The sequence below is a fragment of the Aquarana catesbeiana genome, linkage group LG01 (assembly GCF_042186555.1).
Source record: "Aquarana catesbeiana isolate 2022-GZ linkage group LG01, ASM4218655v1, whole genome shotgun sequence".
Classification (NCBI taxonomy): Eukaryota; Metazoa; Chordata; class Amphibia; order Anura; family Ranidae; genus Aquarana; species Aquarana catesbeiana.
The window spans coordinates 148,908,524-148,930,521 of NC_133324.1; the positions used below are offsets into that span (position 1 = coordinate 148,908,524).

Here is a 21,998-nt window from a genome sequence, read left to right on the forward strand (position 1 = left end):
GTTTTGCAAAACACCTTAAATTTTCCCCCTCCGAAGTTATTAAAGACCAGGCGGGCAGGTTTCTACTGGTAAAAGGGACGATTGAGGGTTTATTATATTCATTTATCTCTTACTACGCCCCAAACAAAGGCCAGGCTTCCTTTTTCTCCACAATGTTGTCCACTCTAGGCTCAAAACTCGAAGGGAAAATAATAATGGGAGGAGACACGAACCTCCCTTTCGATACTTCCCTAGACAAATCGGGGTCGGGACCTTCTCGCTCCAGAAAACCCCCAAAACAAAGTACTAAAATAGCTTCCACTCTGCATTCTCTAGGCCTGGTGGACATATGGAGAGAAATGAACCCTAGGTCCAAAGACTTTACGCATTATTCCGCCCCACATCACCTCTATTCCAGAATCGACCATATTTTCATACAATCACATAACATCCCCAGGGCTAACAAAGCAGTTATTAGAGACACCCCCATTTCGGACCACTCCTTGGTTCTCCTATATCTGCAACAATCTCCTAACCCGGGAAATAAATTCACATGGCGCCTTAATGAAGGGCTCCTTAGTGACCCAATACAATGCTCGATTCTAGCTAAATAAATTCAGGAATATTTTCGTTTAAATGACACGGGTGAAGTTTCTCCGGAAACGCTTTGGGAGGCCCATAAGGCAGTACTCAGAGGGAAGATTATTCAAATCTCCTCCAACCTTAAAAAGGAACGTACGGCTGACACTAATAACCTTAAGTTACGATTTCAATCCCTGTCTAGAGCCCATAAGAGGAATCCCACTAAGTATTCTCTAGAGGCGCTGGAAAATGCGCAGACTTCTTTAAACCTGGCCCTCACCTCCGAGGCTGAGAAACAGCTCTGGTGGTCAGGCGCACGCTTTTATCACCAGACTGACAAAAGAGGAACTAAATTAGCCACCAAATTGTCTCCAAGACCTCGATCAGCTGCCTTCCCCAAAATTCGCACTCTTTCCGGCGAACTTTCTCAAAACCCAAAAAGTATAATGGAAACATTCCATAATTTTTATACATCTTTATACAAACAGGAACAATCAACACCTGATCATTCTACATCGGATTTCCTGAATAGCTTACCCCTCCCCAAATTATCGTCTGAGCATTCAGACCTTTTGGACGATCCCATATCAGAAGTAGAAGTACTCGGGGTGATTAAACACCTGAAACAAAACTCGGCCCCGGGACCTGACGGCTTTTCCGCGTGTTATTACAAAAAATTCGGACCTATCTTAACTCCGTATTTGGTCAAATTCTTTAACTCTCTCAGGTCTGGCTCTCCCCTGGATAAAGCCCTCAATCTTGCCTTCGTTTCGGTCATTCCAAAACCTGGCAAAGACACGACTATGGTCTCCAATTACCGTCCTATTTCCTTAATTAACAATGATCTAAAAATATTAACTAAAGTTCTTTCCAACCGGTTAGCTTCCTGCATAGCAGTTTATATCAACTAGGACCAAGTGGGCTTCATTCCGGGGAGACAAGGACCTGACCAGATCCGAAGAGCAATTAACATTATCTCTCTCCTTAAATCTCAATGGAATGGAGGCCCCCCGCAACACGGCTATTTGTTATCCATCGATTTGCAAAAAGCTTTTGACACAGTCACCTGGCCCTACTTATTCCATGTACTAGAACGCTGGGGTTTTGGTCAACATTTCATGAACATCCTTAGAGCCCTGTACTCCGGCCCCACTGCACAGGTCAGATTACAGGGCTACTATTCTGAACCTTTTAATATAGAGAGGGGCACTAGACAGGGGTGCCCGCTCTCCCCCCTTCTGTTTGCCATAGCCATGGAATCCCTGGCTATTGCAGTTAGAACTCACCCTGACATCAAAGGGGTGGTGTGTGGTAAACGCGAGCACAAATGTGCCCTCTTTGCCGACGACTTGTTACTCTTCGTGACCTCCCCCCTAGTCTCTACTCCTAATATCTTCACATTGCTAGATAAGTTTGGGGAGATATCGGGTCTACGAGTCAACGTAGCCAAATCTTCTGCCCTGAACATCTCGGTCCCTCCTAATGTTCTAGGTAGCCTTCAAAACCACTTCCCGTTTTCCTGGAACGAGATCTCACTTCCATACCTAGGGGTCAATCTCACAGCAAATATAGCTTCTCTCTACTCTTCCAACTACCCTGCCACCTTTCGTAAACTGATTTTGGTCCTATCCAATTGGGATAACCATAACTTATCTTGGCTAGGCCGTATTAATGCAGTCAAAATGACCCTCCTACCCCGTATTCTTTGCTTATTCAGATCCTTGCCCATCCCTATCCATAAATCACAAGTTCACCTACTCCAATCCAAAATCATAAAATTCATTTGGGGATCAAGGGGAAGTCGCTGCGCACAACACATTCTATTCCGCCCCAAATCACAAGGGGGTCTAGCTCTACCCAACATTTGGTGGTATTATCAGGCTGCCCAGCTGGCCCAGATCTCCATTGTATATTCAAAGGGCCAGAAACCTGATTGGGTATCAATGGAACGCCTTGCAGTCCCTCACCACACGATTGATTTTTTACTTTGGTCTCCCTCCAAATTGAGACCACCCATTCTAGCCCCCACATTATCACACTCTCTTGCATTATGTGACCGACTCTATAAAAATCCCTCCCTGATTTCCCCCCTTAAACCCCCGAAACATATTTTTCATAACCCTGACTTCCCGCCGGGAATGAACATTTTAGCGTTTAGTTGGTGGTTGAATAAAGGATTACTCAGAATAGGGAACTATTTCTCCTCCACAGGCCCACTTTCTTTAGCCCTCTGTACAAGTAAGCTTGAAATGCCCCCTGCCGAACGTTTTCGCTTTATGCAGATCCAACATTTCCTTCATTCCATTTGGCCAAACAAACCAGAGCCCCCTTCAATAACTAATTATGAATCATGGTGTGCGGGTGCAGTGGATCAGAGAGGGGGGATCTCCATCATATATGCTTCACTTGCCTCTGCGGTGTCCAAGCCTCCATACGCCTTGTCCTGGGAAAAAGACCTTGATATCTCATGGGAAAGTGATCAATGGTTCTACTGCTTTCATCACTCATTTAAGGGAATCCTTAATGTTTCCCTCATGGAGGGCAGCATTAAGGTGCTCATGAGATGGTACAGGGTACCCTATCTTTTGGCTAAGATATATCCTGATGCTTCCCCGCTGTGCTTCCGTGGTTGCAACCACATAGGGACTCTGCTCCACGTATGGTGGACATGTCCACGGATAAGGGGCTTATGGAACAAAGTATTCTCAGTGATCCGCAAAATATCCACCGCTCAGATCCCTCAAATTCCAGAGATTGCCCTATTGAATCTGAAAGTAGATAAGGTTGATAAATATACCCAACAACTGATCTTCTTCGTTCTACTGGGCACCAAAATAACAATAGCCTCTTGCTGGAAAAAACACAGAGTCCCATTCACAGCGGTGAAGCATAAAATTTCCTGGATTATGGCACAAGAAAAGATAGTGAGCATTATCCAAGATAAAGTTAGTAAGTTTGAGTTAACCTGGGAACCTTGGGCCAACTTTTGTCATATTTCCTTACGCCCGGGCATTAGCCTACCAGGGCAACAGACTCTCTGAGAGACTCTGCCGTTATTCCTCATCAAGTGCGATGGTCTTTCCCCCCCCCCCTGCTTCCCACTCCACTAGTCTACCTGACTACCCTCTCCCTTTAATACCTCAGACCCTCTGATTGTTCTCTATGTAAAATATTCAACCCTGATATTTATTTAATTATTTGTATACTTCTCTTTTACCCTTTTTCGGAGGGACATGGTAATACCCTAACAACCTCTGGCTCCATGGCCCCAGGGCTATCCCGATTGATTAAATAACTCCCTCTATGAGGATATCTATGGTCCTATGCTAGTTTGACCACTTGTATATAACCATTAACGTGATAGGACATTTCTCATAGCCACATCTAGATATTGAAATTGGGCTACATCATATAGATAAGACTCGACCGAGGTTGGGGTTCCGGGAGGGGGGAGTGGCCTCAAGCACACAGTGAGTTCCCATAGGGGCGGGTGGCGGGCGTCTCTCCTGATCCCTGATCCCTTGCAAATAATGGAATAAAGTCTTCCTTATTCTTTACAACCACTCCTCACTTAATCCGGTAAATGAGTTATACCTGTCTCCTCTAGGTTTTTGCTCCGGCAGATTACACATCCTTTATTGTCCTATCACCAGAGACATGTCTATTTTAGTTTATAATTTTGATATACTTTAAACTGTAACTAAGAAATTTGCTGATTGGACCTTTCATTTTATATCCTGCATTGAGAGGTTTTTCCTCGAATTCATTTGCTTTTTATGTATCTTCATATCTTCTTACCATGTAATGCCTTTACATAGGTTCTGTAAAAAAATTTCTTGCTACTACTAATAAAAATTTATTGAAAATAAACAATCTCATGAGGATGAAGGAGGGAGATGAGTGGAAAACTGCGTTTAATACCAGAACAGGCCATTATGAGTACCTTGTAATGCCTTTTGGCCTTTGTAACGCCCCGGCAGTTACATAGCAGTTTATCTCGACAATATCCTCATATTTTCCAAGTCCCTGGAGAGCCACCACACAGATGTCTGTCGTGTGCTTTAGAAACGAAGAGAAAACAATCTCTATTGTAAATTGGAGAAGTGTGAATTCCATCGTGAATAGGTTAAATTCCTGGGTTATGTCATTTCCACTGCTGGTTTTTGGAAGGACCCAGAGAAACTTTTAGCAGTCCTACAGTGGCCCCGACCCGTGGGTTTACGTACCCTGCAGCGTTTTCTTGGCTTTGCCAACTATCGGAAGTTTATTTGTAACTTCTTGTCTCTGGTCAAGCCCCTGACTGATATGACCAGAAAGGACGGTAACCCACAGAGTTGGTCTCCAGAGTCCATTAAGACCTTTGAGAGTCTCAAGGCTGCCTTTGTTTCTGCTCCTGTGTTGGCACATCCTGATACTACGTTACCTTTTATCCTTGAGGCTGATGCTTCTGAGACTGGAGTTGGCACCCTTCTGTCTCAACGTCCTACCTCTGAGAGCACTATGCATCCTGTGGCTACTTTTCCAAAAAATTGTCACCTGTGGAGTGCAATTACGAGATTGGTGACAGAGAGCTGTTAGCGATCATTTTAGCCCTGAAAAAATGGAGAAATCTCGAAGGTACCACTGTACCGGTTCTCATTCTTACTGACCGTAAGAATCTCACATTCTTGTCTGAGGCTAAACGCCTCTCTCCCAAAAGGGAGCAATGGCTGTTTTCTTGTCTAGTTTCAATTACATTGTCTCATTCTTACCCGGTACTAAGAATGTAAGCGCTGGTGCTTTGTCACGACAATTTTCCTCCACTTCCTTCCTCCAAGATGGAGTTGGTTCCAGTTCCTGTGATTCCTCCATCGTATTCTGGCTACGGTTCGCACCAGACTCACTTCTTCTTTGGGTGGCAAAATTTTTGCCACTCAGGTACATGCTCCTCCTGAGAAACCTTGTGACCACTGCTTTGTCCCAGAGAGTCTCTGTACTTCCATGCTCCAGACTTACCATTCTCCCAAGGCTGTTGGCCACCCTGGGAAGAATCAACTCTTTTGGGCCATTTCTGAACAATTCTGGTGGCCTAGTCTATGTGCTGATGTAACCGCCTTCGTAGCTGCCTGTTCCGTGTGTGCTCAGAGTAAGACTCCACGACACCTTCCAGTGGGCCTCCTACAACCCATACCCAATGGAGAGTGGCCCTGGACCCACCTGTCTATGGATTTCATTGTGGAGTTACCCAACTCTCAGGGCAACACAGTTATTCTTATGGTGGGTGACCTGTTCCATGTGTGCTCAGAGTAAGACTCCACAACACCTTCCAGTGGGCCTCCTACAACCCATACCCAAAGGAGAGAGGCCCTGGACCCACCTGTCTATGGATTTCATTGTGGATTTACCCAACTCCCAGGGCAACACTGTTATCCTTATTTTGGGCGACCGTTTCTGAAAAATGTCCCATTGTATTCCACTTAAGAAGTTGCCCACTTCTAAGGAACTGGCTTCCATTTTTGCTCGGTAGATCTTTTGCTTACATGGGCTACCCAAGGTGATTGTCTCAGACAGGAGTAGTCAGTTTGTGTTCCAGTTCTGGTCAGCCTTTTGTGCACAGTTGGAAATTCAGCTTGATTTCTCCTCTGTGTATCACCCGAAGTCTAATGGGGCCGCAGAACAAGCCAATCAGTCCTTGGAGCAATTCCTAGGTTGCTATATTTCTGACCATCATAAAAACTGGTCAGACCTCTTACCGTGGGCGGAGTTCGCTCACAATAGCGCCTTGAATTCTGCTTCCGGATTGTCCCCATTTGTGGCGAACTATGGTTTCCAACCCTCCATGTTGCCTTACTCGTTTGTTCCGCAGAGTAATCCTGGATTATTGGAGCATCGCCGTGGTCTTCGTTCCACTTGGGCACAAGTCCAGGAGGCTTTGCAACATGCTAATGATAGGTACAGGGCTCCATGCTGACCACAGACGCCTGCCTGCGCCTCCCAACCAGGTTGGGGACAGGGTCTGGCTGTCATCTCCCAACCTCCGACTACGTGTTCCCTCTCTAAAGTTCAAACCTTGGTTTATTGGGCCTTTATTGACGTTCCTTCTCATATGCGCATCTCTAATGTATTTCATTTCTCCTTTTTAACACCTTGGGTCTGCAACTGCTTTACCACCTCGGTGCCTCGTCCTCACCCTGTACAGGTTGAGAACCATGAGGAGTATGAACTACAGTACATTGTTGACTCCCGTAGGTTCTGTGGGCGCATACAGTACCTGGTGCATTGGAAAGGTTACGGTCCGGAGGAACGCTCTTGAGTCTCATCCTCGGACGTACATGCCCCTGTCCTCCTCCGTGATTTCCATAGACATTTTCCCCTCAAGCCTGGTGGTCCTCTGAGGGGGAGGGGTCATTGAGGAGGGGCTACTGTTAGGCCTGGGATCAACCCTTCCTTCTCAAAGCTGGCCGCTCAGCTGTTGGCTTGTTGACAGCTCCTTTCTCGCCACAGTGACTCACCTGTTGATGATATCCTGCTAGTCAGTCCTGCCTACTTAAGCTGTTTAGCCCAGATGATCTCTGCCTTTGCCTTGGTCACATCTCTAGAGACGCTCTCCTGTATTCCTGTTAAAGACTTGCTTGGCTGACATTCCTTCTGGCTCCAGATCCTGCTCATCTCTGGCTCCCTGACGTTTTGGCTTGTCTGACTATCTGTTCCGGTTCTCTGGCTATGTTTTGACTATGTTTACTCTGTTTACCTTTTTATCATTATTATTAAACAAGTTTGATTTAACTGTACTTCTGTCTCACTCTGATTCATGGTTTGTGACATCACCAAATTTGATCTCCGAGGGGCCTACAACTTGGGCCACATCAGAGATGGAGAGGAGTGGAAGATGGCTTTTCGCACCCAATTTGGGCACTTTGAATATCTGGCGATGCCCTTCGGGTTGTGCAATGCTCCTGCTATCTTCCAGTACTTCGTCAATGATATCTTTCAAGATTACCTGGATCTGTTTGTCATCGTCTATCTAGATGATATCCTGATCTTTTCATCTTCCCTGGACTCCACCACCAGCATGTCAAATGTGTGTTGGCTCGGCTCCAGCAGCATGGCATGTATGCTAAGCCCGAAAAGTGAGAGTTTGAGCAGCAAAGTATCCCATTTCTTAGACTAATCAATTGAAGGAATCAAGATGGACCCTCAAAAAATCACTGCAATCCTATACTGGCCTGTCCCTTTGAATAAGAAAGGAATCCAACGCTTTGTAGGATTTGCTAATTTCTATTGGAAATTCATTAAAGAGTTTTCAGAAAACATCGCTCCCATTACTCAGTTAACCAAACAGGGCATCCGTTTCCATTGGTCCCCAGAGGCTCAGGTTGGTTTTGAAACCCTTAAGAGACTGTTCACCTCTGTCTCTGTCTTAAAGCATCCTGAATCTACTCTGCCATTCATCCTGGAAGTTGACGCCTCCGAAATTGCTGTGGGAGCAGTACTTTCCCAACGGCAGGGGACCAGAGCCCTGTTACACTCAGTTGCCTTCTTCTCCCGTAAATTATCAGCAGCAGAGAGGAACTATGACGTGGGAGACCGAGAACTGCTGGAAATAAAGTCCGCACTGGAGGAATGGTGGTACCTGTTGGAAGGGGCAGCCCACCCAATCCTGATCTATACAGATCATAAGAATCTGGAGTATCAAGCCAGGTGGGCATTATTTTTCCCCAGATTTTTTTTCCATGTCACCTACTGGTCCAGCTCAAAAAACATGAAACCTGATGCATTGTCTCGGATGTTCCATAAATCTAAAGAAATCTCTCCCCCGGACACCATCCGGTCTTCAGGAAATTTTCTTTTGGTACAAGATTTGTTCTCACGAATCAAACAAGCCTCCACGAGGGGGTTGGCACCCCCCGCTAAAACAGAGTTACAGGCGAGAGAGGGTCTATTCTGGCACAGAAGCAAGATCTTCATACCTGAGAATCTACGGGTCACTATACTGGAACTTTGTCATGACCATGTATTGGCTGGACATTTTGACATAACTAAAACTGCTGATCTTGTGTAACACACATTTTGGTGGCATCAAGTAGCTGGAGATTGCAAAAGATATGTGCAATCCTGCACTACCTGCATTCAAAGCAAAAAATAGTAGAAACAAGGCCTGGGGGTTGTTAAATCCATTACCTGTCCCGGACAGACCGTGAAAGATGTTATCCATAGACTCCTGAGACAGCGCAAGTCTTTATCAGGGAGATCATCACACTACATGGAGTACCAGCTAATATTGTCTCGGATCGGGGAGTACAATTCACCTCAAGATTCTGGAAGGCATGTGAGTCTCTTGGAATCGGATTATCCTTCTCCTCTGCCTACCATCCACAAACAGGCAGACGGAGCGGACCAACCAGTTTGCCTACAAACCGAGTTTGCCTACAACAACTCAACCCATTCTGCCACCAAACAAACTGTTTTTTGCCAATTACGGCATGCACCCATCATTTTTGCCCAATTCCATCCCAGAATGCTCACTACCAGCTGTCCTTGAGACTATAAATTTCCCAGTTCCCATAACAAATTATTACAGGAAACTATGACAAAAACGCAGAAATGTAACAAATAAATCTTTGACAGAAAGAGACGAGGGGAATTAATTCTTGATCCCGGTAATCTAGTGTGATTGTCCACGACAAACCTAAGGTCGGCATGCCTTTCAAAATAGCTGGGCCCTAAGTTCATGGGTCTGTTCCCGGCATGGATGAAAATTAACGAGGTGGCCTATGAGCTGGAACTACTCATTTAGGATACACCCTGTCTTTCATGTGACTTTACTGAAACCCTCTGTTCCCAACTCTTTTCTAGAACGGAATTTGGATCCTCCAGAGCCTGTAATAGTGGACAGAGAGGAGGAATTTGAAGTGGAAGCAATTTTGGATTGCAGGAAGAGAAATAACCAATCCAATTCCTGATTAAATGGAAGGGGTACGGACCTGAAGAGAACTCATGGGAGCCTGAAGGTAACATCCACGCTAAGAGACTGATCCAGTCTTTCAAGAGATCTCACCCTGAAAAATTGGCCCGGTTGGGCATCCAGAGGCTGCCCTTGGGGGGGGGGGGTAATGTCAGGAAGAGCCTGCCAGAAACAGAAGATCTGGATATGCTGGTGCGCGATTGCGGGTGCCAATGCGCGAGCACGGGAGTGAGCACAGCCCCTGACGCCAGGCGGGCTATTTAAACCAGGCTGACACACAGAAGCATTGCTGTCTGATCTACAGCGTTCCCCGTGTGTTATATGCTATCTGAATCTGTTCCTGTGTATTACCCGTTTTGCCTTTGACTATTCCTGATGTTTGCCTGCATCTGATCCTGGGTTGTCCTGACGTTGCATCTGCCTGCTCCTCTGGTCTTGCTGCCACCTGCCTGATACCGACCTGGCTAGTGACCCTGCTCCTGCCTCTACCTTGTCTCCAATATTCCTGTCTGTGTATGACCCAGCTTGTCTGACCCTTTTGAGTTCCAATCCTGTGGGTTTCTCCTTCCAGTCTGCTCCAACCTCCAGTCTGCTGCTTCTGTCTGCTGTTTTTGTCTGCTGTTCCAGTCTGCTGACCACCCTGCACAGTGCCACCTGGAATTCCAGCCTGACCACCTTGCTGTTGATCCTGCTAGGCACTCGTGCTACTCTACTTTCCTGTGCCTCCTGTTTATCAGGGGCCTCGAGTCAGAGGCGTACTAGGTACGTGACAGATATTCAGTCCAATAGCATCTTTCGATTCTGCCCACTGTCATTAAAGAGTAAAACAGGCCTAATGAGGTACTAGTCTTTCAATTCCCCTTCAGGCTTTGTCTATCAAGTGACAAGTCATTTCCCGAATATGAGCATTGCCCATATTCGGGTAATGACATCACCTCTATCTATTTTTTACATTTAGCTTTTGGTGGGGAATTTCCTGACCGACAGCTGAATGTGGCCAGGATTACAGCACTGTGCGCAATGATTTCACACACAAGAGTTTTTCAGCACAGGCACGGCCTGCTCTAAGCCCTGGCATACCTCTTAATTTGTTTTGAAATTTTTGCTGCTATAGCAACAGATTCCTAAAGTGGCAATAGTAAGAACTACCTGAATTTGGTGCACGTGTCTGTATAGTTACCCATACAGGTGCACACGCTTGCCCAAATTGGACAGCAGTAGGTCTTGGGGAACCATCTCCAGAAAACTGCAGTTAGGGCTGTTTTGAATTCTCCTGATTGTGTTTCTCTTTTACAATAAAGAGCCTGCCTGACTGCAAGTATTTTTTTGCCTTTAGTTCTGTTTTAACATGCTCCTGTGCATGCTGTCCTGAAATCATAATTTCGTTTCTGTATAGTGCTGGATTCTCCTGAAGTGGGTGGGAGAATTTACAAGTATAAGGAGAAGGAACTATTGAGGAGGTAGAGGGAGAAAAGTTGCATTGATTTATACTTGCAGTCCATATTTTATAAGAGAAGGCATCTTTGTCATCCTTTTAATTGTACCCTCATTTTGTTCACCTTTGTGGGCCACTAGCTAACAATTGTATGTCCTTTATGGGGCAATTTAGCCCTAAAAGTGTCTTTGCTCTTGAACAATGAAAACATGAGTATGAAATCCTAAATTTTTATTTTGCAGTTTTTTACTTTCAAAATATTTTATTGATTTTCAAAAAATATAAAACAAAACAATATAAGACAAAACAATACAAAGCAGTGCCCTTTGGGGTTACATTATATGTTAGAGACAAAGAGCAGGTATCAGGCAAGCATCTAACAGGTGTAAAGGCACCTTAGAAGCCAATGTAACTCTTCCAACTTTAGATTAACTGCCAGGCCTGAGGACAAAAATGGGAGGGGTCAAGGAGAGGTTCCGCCAGCACCCCGAAAGGGATCATGCTGTGCCCGGCCGAATCTCTCCAAGTCCCCAGTAGCACAACGTCACCAGACAGGCCTGGATTCTAGCATAAACATTAGGGTTGCTATGACCTGAATCGCTAGCCCCAAAGGGATCGTCCTCCAAGTGAAGGACATGACGCTCTAATGTCGGAGGGTCACTCCGTGTGCCTAAGAGGGCTAAGAGGAGGGGGGGTGGAAAGAGGGGAGGGGGGAAAAAAGAAGGGGTGGGAGAGAAAGGGAAAGAGTAAAGAGCCTACCAATGGGAGAGGACCACACGTCCACCGGCGAACCAAAGAACTTTACGGTTGGACACCTGGAATAAGGGAAATGCCCATATAATGGGCCCATGGTTCCCAGGTAGTTTCAAATTGCGTTTTGGTGCTGAGGAGAATGCTTGAGAGTTTCTCTTGGGACGTGATCCAAGATATTATACGTGTGGCAGCCTTGAAGGAGACCTTGGATTGTTTTCAAGCTTTGACAATAGTTAGCTTGGCACCCAGGAGAATGAAATGTAATAATTTGCGTGTCTGTTTCGTTGTTTTGGGTAAATTTGCATTAAGAAGGGCAATGGCTGGGGTTTTTGGGATCTGAATTTTCATAACTTTTCGGATCAGGGAGAAAATCTTGCTCCAATAGGGCCTTAATCTCGGACATTCCCACCAAATGTGGGCTAAGGTGCCTGAGAGTTGACACCCTCGGAAGCACCGGGGGTCTGCTGAGGGGAACATTTTGGTTAGTCTGTCCGGGGTAAGGTACCACCTGGTGATGACCTTGAGGCTGGATTCAATTAGAGAGACATTCTTAATGCCCTTGAAGGATCTATTAAAGGAGGCCCTCCATCTTTCTATGTCCCAGTTGAGGGATAAGTCATTCTCCCAAGCGATCATGTACGGGGTCCTTGTGGATTGGTGTGCCAGTGACTGATATGATGGAGATTCTGCCCCTCTGCACTGTGCACTGCCGACACCATAATTCGTACGGTGTGAATCTGGGAGGCGAGGGTTTCCCCACCCAAATATGGTGAAGGAAGTGGCTTATTTGGTGAAATCTATAACGCTCAGAACTCGGGATCTCTAGTTGATTGTCACAAAATTCCAGGGAAATAGGACCATTGGAAGTGAAGAAGTGTCGATTCGATACAACCCCTTGTCCAGCCACCATTTAAAGGCTTTGATGTTTAGGCCCGGAATAAAGTCAGAGTTATTGAAGATATGAGCTAGGGGGCGGGTGCTCGAGGTTAATGCAGGGTTGGTACTCAAATTATCCCAGATTTTCATTGACTGAGAGAGAGTAGGGGATAGGATTGGGGGACGGTTTCTTGGGGGGACCCAGAGTAAGAAGTCTAGGGTGTAGGATGGAGCCGCCTGCCTTTCTATTTGAATCCAGTCTGGTTTCTCTGCCCTGGAGTAGACTGAGGAGAGTTGGGCCAGCCTGGCAGCTTGAAAATACCAGAATAGCTGGGGGAGCCCCAAACCCCCCTAAGATCTGGATAGGAAAAGGGTTCTTTGCTGGATTCTATGTCCCCTCCCTGCCCATATGAATTTGATGATTTTTCTTTGGAATGTAGTCAAGTGATCCTTTATAATGTTTATTGGGAGGGCCCTGAAGAGGTAGAGGAGTCTTGGTAGCAGTGTTCCCTAGCCCAGTGTTCCCTAGCATTCTCCCTAGCCAGGAAACCTCCCCCTTGATCCAATTTCCTAAGTCAGCTTTGAGTTTACGATATGTGGGTGGGAAGTTAGCAGAGTATAACTGTTCCATTTTTGCTGTGAGTTTAATCCCTAGGTAATCAATGGAGGAATCACTCCACTTAAAGTCGAAGGAGCTTTGAAGTGAAACTACTATTTCTGTCTTGAGGGAGATGTTTAGGGCATAGGACTTAGTGTAGTTCACCTGTAACCCTGATATCGCTGAGAAATCCTTCAGGAGTTTGCAAAGGTTTGGGAGGGAGGTGATCGGAGACGTGATGAATAGGAGCATATAGTCCGCAAATAGACTGCATTTGTGGACTTGATTCCCACAGGACACGCCTTGGATATTGATATTAGAGCGTATTGCTATTGCCAGTGTTTCAATTGCCATGGCAAAAATTAGAGGGGATAGAGGACAGCCCTGTCTAATGCCTCTCGCTATATTAAGGGGGATGGAGTACTGGCCCTGTAGGTGGATCACCGCCTTCGGGGTGGAGTAAAGGGAACTGAGGACCCCCAAAAATCGGGTCCCAAATCCCCACCTCTTCAGTAGGGTGAATAGATAAGGCCATTCGATCGAATCGAAGGCCTTATGTAAATCCAGTGATAGGATCATTCCCTCTTGCCTGGAGCCCCCTTCCCAATTAGATTGAAGTAGGGAGATAATGTCAACTGCTCTCCTAATTTGGTCTGGCCCTTGCCTGCCCAGAATAAAACCCACCTGGTCTTTATGGACATAACCTTTAATAAAAGAGGCTAGACAGTTGGCGAGAATTTTCGTTAAAATTTTCAGGTCATTATTAATTAGGGAGATGAGTCTGTGATTTTCAACTTCCTCATGGTTTTGTTGGGTTTGGGGATTACTGATATGAACGTGGTGTTCAGGTGGGGATCTAGAGGGGAGCCTGATCTTTTGGAATTAAAGAATTTAGCCATGTGGAGGGGCCAAAATTTCTCCGAATGTCTTGTAGTAGGGGACTGATAGACTATTAGGACCTGGAGCTGAATCAGTCTTAAGAACTTTGATAACCTCCCTTATCTCCTCCACTGAGAAGGGTTCGTCCATTAAGTCTTTGTGTTCCAGGGAAATAGAGGGCAATTGGAGGTTCTGGAGGAAAGAAGTGGTCAAGGGGCCACTATCTGTTTGGGTTGAATTGTAGAGCTTGGAGAAAAATTCATGGAAGGCAGTCATAATTTTGTTTGGGTTGGCTGTTGGAGGCTGTCCTGCAATACAAAGTTTGGGGAAGGTACGAGAGTGGTATTTGGGGGTTGGCTTATCGGACCTATTTTGTCTTTTTGGTAGTAATATTTGGCCCCGCTCCAGCGGATGTGTTTCTCCGCTTTGGCTGTTAAAATTAGATTGAGCTCAAGCCTAATCGTGTCCATTTGGTCTGTTAAGACCTTGGAAAGTTGTTTCTTGTGTTCAGCTTTTAAGGCTACAAAGGATTTTTTCAACTTTTGGATGTCACTCAGACACTCCTACTTAACCTGGGTCACTATTCGGATGATCTCGCCTCTAATGGTAGCCTTGTGGGCTTCCCAGAGGGTCTCAGGGGATATGTTGTCTAAATCATTTAAACGAACATATTCTTTGATGGCGTCTGCTAATACCTTGGTATGTATTGGGTCACTAAGGAGTGATTCATTAAGTCGCCAGTATGAGCCCCGTTTCCCAGTAAGTGTGTTTCTCAGGGTAAGGAGGACTAAAGAGTGGTTCAACCATGCTGTGTCCATTATAAAAGCCTTAATAGTTAGGGGATTAAGGTTTGTGGGAATAAGTATGTGATCGATCCTGGCGTAAGATAGGTGGGGGGGCGGAAAAGTGTGTAAAGTCTCTGCTTTTGGGGTTCAGTTCCCTCCAAATGTCTACTAGGCCATTGGAGTGAAGGATTTTAGCTATTCTGCCGCTCAGTTTCGTGAGAGCGTAAGCTGGTCCTTAGGGGGTTTCGTTTTATCTAGTCCCTGGTCAAAAGCCACATTGGAGTCGCCCCCAAAAATGATCTTGCCCTCCAGGAGGGGGTTTAGAGTTGTAAAGAGGTTCTGGAAGAAAGTGGCTTGTCTCTTATTAGGGGCGTAGTAGGAGATTATAGAATACAGTATTCCCTCTATAGTGCCCTTTACAAGAATAAACCTTCCCTCTGGGTCCCTAAAATCAGAGATGTGGGAAAATGCGCTGTTTTTTGAGAAAAGAATTGTGACCCCTTTCGTCTTGTTTGGTGCGTTTACAATGAAAAAGGATGGGTAGTGGGAGTGGAGGAACTTGGGTTGTATTGAATCGGAAAGTGCATCTCCTGAAGCATCACTACGTCCAGTTTAAGGGATTTGTAGTGTTCAAATGCCACTCTCCTTTTCCTAGGGGAATTCAGGCCCTGCACGTTATGAGATGCCACCCTTTCATTATGTTGTCAGCCATGGGGACAGAGGGGGGGAGACACCACCACACTGGCAGCCACTTACCCTTCGATGACTTCTCCCTTCGAGTAATTGATGGTAGGTTTTGAGAAGACCGTTGTCGGTTAGGAGACTGAATGGAGTCATCTCCCGTTAATAGGCTTGAAGAGAGAAGAAGAATGAATGAGGGGAATAGAAGGGGGGTGAGTAAAACATACACGTAAACAAAGACATGGGTCTTCTAACAAGACCCGTGGTGAGTGGCGGAGGAGAGATCCACCAAACCCCAACTCTTATTCGTCGGTCGCCCTTTGAGGAAGACCGACAACCCATGCCAAAGAAACACAATCGGTTTCCAAGGAATGGGTGGAGGCGCAAGAGGGCCACCCCGGACCCTTGCAACAAAATGTGATTAATACAAAAACTTTGCACAACTAATATATTCTCATCTTAGGTGCAAACAATAATACCAATTATTATCTCTAGGCCAAGCCACCCACACAAAGCTCCCCCGGATCCCCTCCGATTCCCCCCCGCCTGGCAGGGGGGAGAGGCCGGGTAGGCCAGGGGCGAAGAGGGTTAAAAGGGTTCTGGGCCCCAACAGTAGGAGGGGGGAGAAAGGTTTCCTTGCTGAAATATTAGTAGGAGGCCTCCTAGAGATTTGGACCTATCTGGTCCAATTGCCACGGAGCAGTCCTGGAGGAGGAAGAACCCTTGCTTCCCAAGGGTGACAGTTCCAACCGGACTCGATTCCCCGACTGGAAGGGAGAGGAAACTGAAATCATGCCTCTGAAATGTCTGAAGTACAGGTGGGCGGTAAGCTAATAAAGTTTTTCCGCTTTGGCTAGTGGGAACTTGTGACAGCGGAACCATGAGAAACAATGAGGTTCAGGAAAGTGGGGACCGAACCGATCCAAAATTTGGGTTTGGAGCTCCAGCTCCATCAACAGAAGGGACTCCTGTCCCAAAAGAAGGTGCCCATAAGAGGGCATTGGAGTAAGGGGGTGTGGACGACATCTTATGGTGGTCTTCCGTCCTTGCACTTCTGGGAGGGACCCTTGTTCCAAAGAGGTGAGACCGGACTGGCAGGAGGGGGGCGTTTGGATGACCCCGAGGACGACGTGGAGAAGTCCATGGGTGCCTCCTGAGAGATCAATTTCAGGGACAAAAACAGCTTTTCACCCTCAAGAAGGTTGGAAAAGGAGTGAGTTTTTCCATGAATCGTGAACTTCACAGCAAAGGGGAAGGTCCAGCGGTACTTAATGTCCCGTTGAGCTAGTACCGTAAGGAGTGGTTTGAGAGATCTTCTTCTTTGATAAGTGGATGGAGACAAATCTGCGAATATCTGCATCTGGTGTCCCTGGTGCTGTAGTTTAGGCTTCAGGCGTGATTGGTGCATGACCTCCTCCTTGACAGCAAAAAAGTGCAGTTTAACGATGATATCCCTGGGGGTTCCATCTTTTCTGGGGGGTCCCAGGGCCCTATGCGCTCTGTCTAGTTCTAGACGGTGTGGCGGGATATTTGGGATGAGCTCGGAGATAATGTCCCATACTGTGAGGGGGATATCGGTGAAGGGTTCCGGAAGGCCTCTAATTCTGAAATTATACCTCCTGGACCTATTTTCAAGGTCGTCGATCCTGGAGAGGGCCATATCAACCTGTTCTTGGAGAGTTTGAATGTGCGCTGCATTTTGGTTGGTTCTGGATACTGTACTTTCTATTTTGTCCTCCATGGCCTCTATTCTAGAGCCCAAACTAGAGAGATCTGATTTAATATAGTTAGTGATTTGGGTTGCTGTGTTGGCCAGACCTCTCTCTAACAGAGTAGAGAACTTAGCAAAAAGGTCTTCCTGTAGTGTGGTGATGTCCCTGATTGAAAAGCCTGGGGACGGGTTGGCAGCAAGGTGAAGTTGTGAAGGCTCGGACGGAGATAGTGCATACTCCTCCATGCACATGCCATTCAAGGACTCCGTGGATGCCGGAGAGGAGGCCTGGGGCTTGTGGAGGCCATGAGGGGCTGTCTGGGACATACTGGGGGTGCCCTGGGCCGCTTGGGCGTAAGTCAGTGTCGCTGAGGTGAGAACTTGCCTGTTCTCTGGCGCCCTGGCCTGTAAGGCCGCATGAGGCTGATTAGATTCAGTGCCGGCGGCCATCTTGGTACACCCGTCCTCCACCGCTGTGTTAAGTTGCGGCCCGAGGTCTCGTCTTGCTGAGGGACCGGACATCCTGGAATTATCCCCCAAGGCTCCCGGTCCCGTGCAGGCAGGTGGGATGCTTTCCAGAGGGATGTAGCGCGGCTTGTGCGGCTCCGTCGGTCTGGGGTGGTTGCGGAGCTCACGGCTCAGGCAGCCATAATGGAGCTCTCGCGCATGCGCACTCTTATTTTGCATTTTATGTTGCATTCAGCTTTTAGTGTTTATTCTTATTGGCATTTCAAAGACATATGTTTAAGTGCAAAAAAAAAATTAAACAAAAAATGTTTTGCATAATATGATAGAGACCGATTTTGTTTTTTTAGTATAATATGACATTGGGGTATGCAGATCAGAAGAGATGCTTTCTTTTCTCACACAGTGAGGATTGTAATTTTGCGTCCAGGAGACCGTGGGAATGAGAAACAGGAGAAAGGTTACATTTGCAAACTTGATTTTCCTGGTTATGTTAAAAGAGCTTAGGTGTGTTAAAATGCGTTTACTGTCAGTCATGCTTTGGAGTGAACACCACATTAGTCAAGCTAGGTAATGTGTATCATGTTTACCTTGCAAAACAATGGTGATTATACAGTATAGCTATGATTGACCTTATCTATATCATTGTTGATAGTATGTATTGCTGTATAGCTCTGTGTGGCAGAGGACTATAAGTTTAAAAAAAAAAAAGGTGTTTTTACTACTAGGACAATAACCTATTCCTCACATTTTCAGGATTCGTCTTGCAGTATTCTGAATATTTCAGGTATTTTTGCCTGGAGAATTCATGGATTTTACACTGAAATGTGACTTGCGTTCCAGACATTTGGGAGCCATTGGTCATGTTTATTCTACTCTGTGTGATAGGGCATCGTGTGAGTGTGATAGGTAGGCCAGTCTATTGCAAATCAGGCCATATTCTAAGCCTTTTGACAAATCAAGTCTGCAATGACATGGAGTTTCAAACATTTAGTGTATTTGTTGAGGGTAAACATGCTTCTATGCAGCTCTATGTGGTAAAATGTGCAATGTGTCACTATTCACTTTACTTGTATAATCGTGGGTGTTTTGGGTCATATTTATTAATCTCAAGTACAGTCCAGCATTTTAACTTTACTTCTATCATTGTTTTTTGGGTAACTTGTCAATACTGAAGCCATTAGCCTCTTTCTGACCAGACCATTATTCATCTTCCAGTGCTGTCACACTTTAACGGTAATTACTCAGTCATGCAGTACTGTACCCAAATGATTTTTTTTTTAAGTTTTAAGGCAGATACAATATCTGACAAAAGTGAGTACACCCCTCACATTTTTGTAAATATTTTATTATATCTTTTCATGTGACAACGCTTAAGAATTGACACTTTACTACAATGTAAAGTTGTGAGTGTACGGCTTGTATAACTGTATAAATTTGCTGTCCCCTCAAAATAACTCAACACACAGCCATTAATGTCTAAACCGCTGGCGACAAAAGTGAGTACACCATTAAGTGAAAATGTCCAAATTGGGCCCAATGTGTCAATATTTTGTGTGGTCACCATTTTTTTCCAGCACTGCCTTAACCCACCAGAGCTTCACAGGTTGCCACTGGAGTCCTCTTCCACTCGTCTATGACGACATCACTGAGCTGGTGGATGTTAGACACCTTGCACTCCTCCACATTTTGTTTGGGGATGCCCCACAGATGCTCAATAGGGTTTAGGTCTGGAGACATGCTTGGCCAGTCCATCACCTTTACCCTCAGCTTCATTGGGAAGGCAGTAGTAGCCGTGGAGGTGTGTTTGGGGTCGTTATCATGTACACTTGTCTTTGTACTCCTTACCTAGTTGCTGCCACACACGCTTGACACCATCTAAACCAAATAAGTTTATCTTAGTCTCATCAGACTACAGGACATGGTTCCAGTAATCCATGTCCTTAGTCTGCTTGTCTTCAGCAAACTGTTTGCAACCTCTGGCTGTGATGCTGAGCACATTCACTCAACCTCTTTGGTCAACCATGGCGAGGCTTGTTCTGAGTGGAACCTGTCCTGTTAAACCACTGTATGGTCTTAGCCACTGAGCTGCAGCTCAGTTTCAAGGTCTTGGCAATCTTCTGATAGCCTAGGCCATCTTTATGTAGAGCAACAATTCTTTTTTTCATATCCTCAGAGAGTTCTTTGCCATGAGGTGCCATGTTGAACTTCCAGTGAGCAGTATGAGAGAGTGGGAACGATAACACCAAATTTAACACACCTGCTCCCCATTCACACCTGCGACCTTGTAACACTAACGCCTCACATGACACCGGGGAGGGAAAATGGCTAATTGGGGCCCAATTTGGATATTTTCACTTAGGGGTGTACTCACTTTTGTTGCCAGCGGTTTAGACATTGGTGGCTGTGTGTTTACTTATTTTGAGGGGACAGCAAATTTACACTATTATACAAGCTGTACACTCACTAATTTACATTGTAGCAAAGTGTAATTTCTTCAGTGTTGTCACATGAAAAGGTATAATAAAATCATGACAAAAATGTGAGGGGGTGTACTCACTTTTGTGAGATACTGTAGATCTAATATTTAATTACTAGTGTTTTTATTTTTTGCTATATAAGCGATAAAATATCAAATATTTTGGAAAAAAAAACATGTTTTGTTTTAATTTTAAGTTATTTCTTACAGAGTATAGGCATACTTATAGTTACACCCCAAAACACATTGGGAATATCACATAGGCAAGACTTTTTCACATCCTAGATACATAAAGGGTCCCCAAATCCAAGGAGTACCTTTTGGGCTTTCAAGAAGCTCAAGTTATGCATCTAATTTCTTGACTACCTATCACATTTTGGAGTCTTTTGAAAATGTAATTTTTTGTCACAAGTTTTTGGGAAATGCAGGAAAGAAAATGACAATTTATTTTTTTACACACAGTTGTCAATATTTCTAACACACATCTAAGGCATACTTAGAATTACACCCCAAGACACATTCTCTCGAGTATGGCAGTACCATGTGGGAGACTTATGCACAGGCTAGCCACATACAGGGGCCCAAAGTCCAAGGAGCACCTTCAGGTGTTGTAGGGGCATATATTATGCTTCTAATTTCCTGCTGCTCTCACTGAGGCTCTGATGAAGAGTGTACTCTCTCGTAACGCATAAGTGGTTTTACAATGCCATCTGGTTTCTCCTAACTCCCGATCCAGGTTTCAGGTGTCTAGAAGACATGGCTCCGAATTCGTGGAGTAATGTTAAGCCTTCTTTAACGTTTGTGAGTATGACCTTTGTTTTTACTATTTAAATAAATCTTATCTTTGGTAATGTGCAAGGTCGGTGCACCCTCCCTGTTTTTCTATATGCTTCTAATTTTCTAACAGGACAGTGGAAACATTTTGAAAAGCAAATACTCCAAGTTATTCTTAAGAGGCATGATGAATCTTTGAACACTTTATTGTTTTGCCATAAGCTTTTGGAATATGCAGAAAGCAAATTAAAATTAATTTTTTTACACTTTCGTGTCAATTGAGTTGTCAATTGAATAAGATATTTCTCACACACAGCATGGGCATACTTAGAATTACACCCCAAAACACATTCTACTACTCCTCCTGCGTATGGAGATACACATATGTATGTCTTTTTCAATATTTTTACTCATAATATATCGGACATTGTATCTTGTATATCACACAAATCAACCAATTGTAATGGTGACCTCTATATGAGTGGTCAGAGAATATAGCTTAGTGTAGCGTCATCTATAGCAGTCTCAGTTCCTATAAGGCAAGTAAACCTAGCCTACCGGTATGTGGATATCCACAGGGATGCCGTGTTCAGTGGCCAGGAAGTAAAGGAGACTGATAAAAGCAAGAACAAAAGAGTTTATGTGGTTCCAGGAGTGCAGTTGTCCACAGGGGATGGCTGGGACTGCCGTCTCACAGGAACATATTCAGTTGGATGGTGGGCGGTGATCAGGAACACTGTGGCTGGCTTACACTTGTCTGGTGACACTGGGGACTGGTGTGGTAGTAACCAGAGCTAGTGCTGCTGTCTTACACTGGGACTGGTATGGCGACTATCAGGGACACCGTTTCTGGCTTACACTGGTGTGGTGGTGATCATGGACACTGGAGCTGGTGTGGCAGTGATCAAGGACAATATGACTGGAGTGGAAGTGATGAGGGACACTGTGAGTGAGTGGCTATGATTAGGGATACTGACTTGGCTGCACTGGTATAGTGACATTGTACTGCTATGGCAGTGATCAGAGATAATGGCTGGCATCACTGAAATACAGTGAT

The 21,998-nt window shown here is 45.3% G+C and overlaps 1 protein-coding gene across 1 annotated transcript in view; it reads left to right on the forward strand.

Moving 5' to 3' along the window:
- The window catches only part of XRCC4 (X-ray repair cross complementing 4), a 620,495-nt gene that overhangs the window by 197,454 nt on the left and 401,043 nt on the right, over positions 1-21,998 (forward strand). The gene's annotated exons all lie outside the window — the stretch shown is intronic.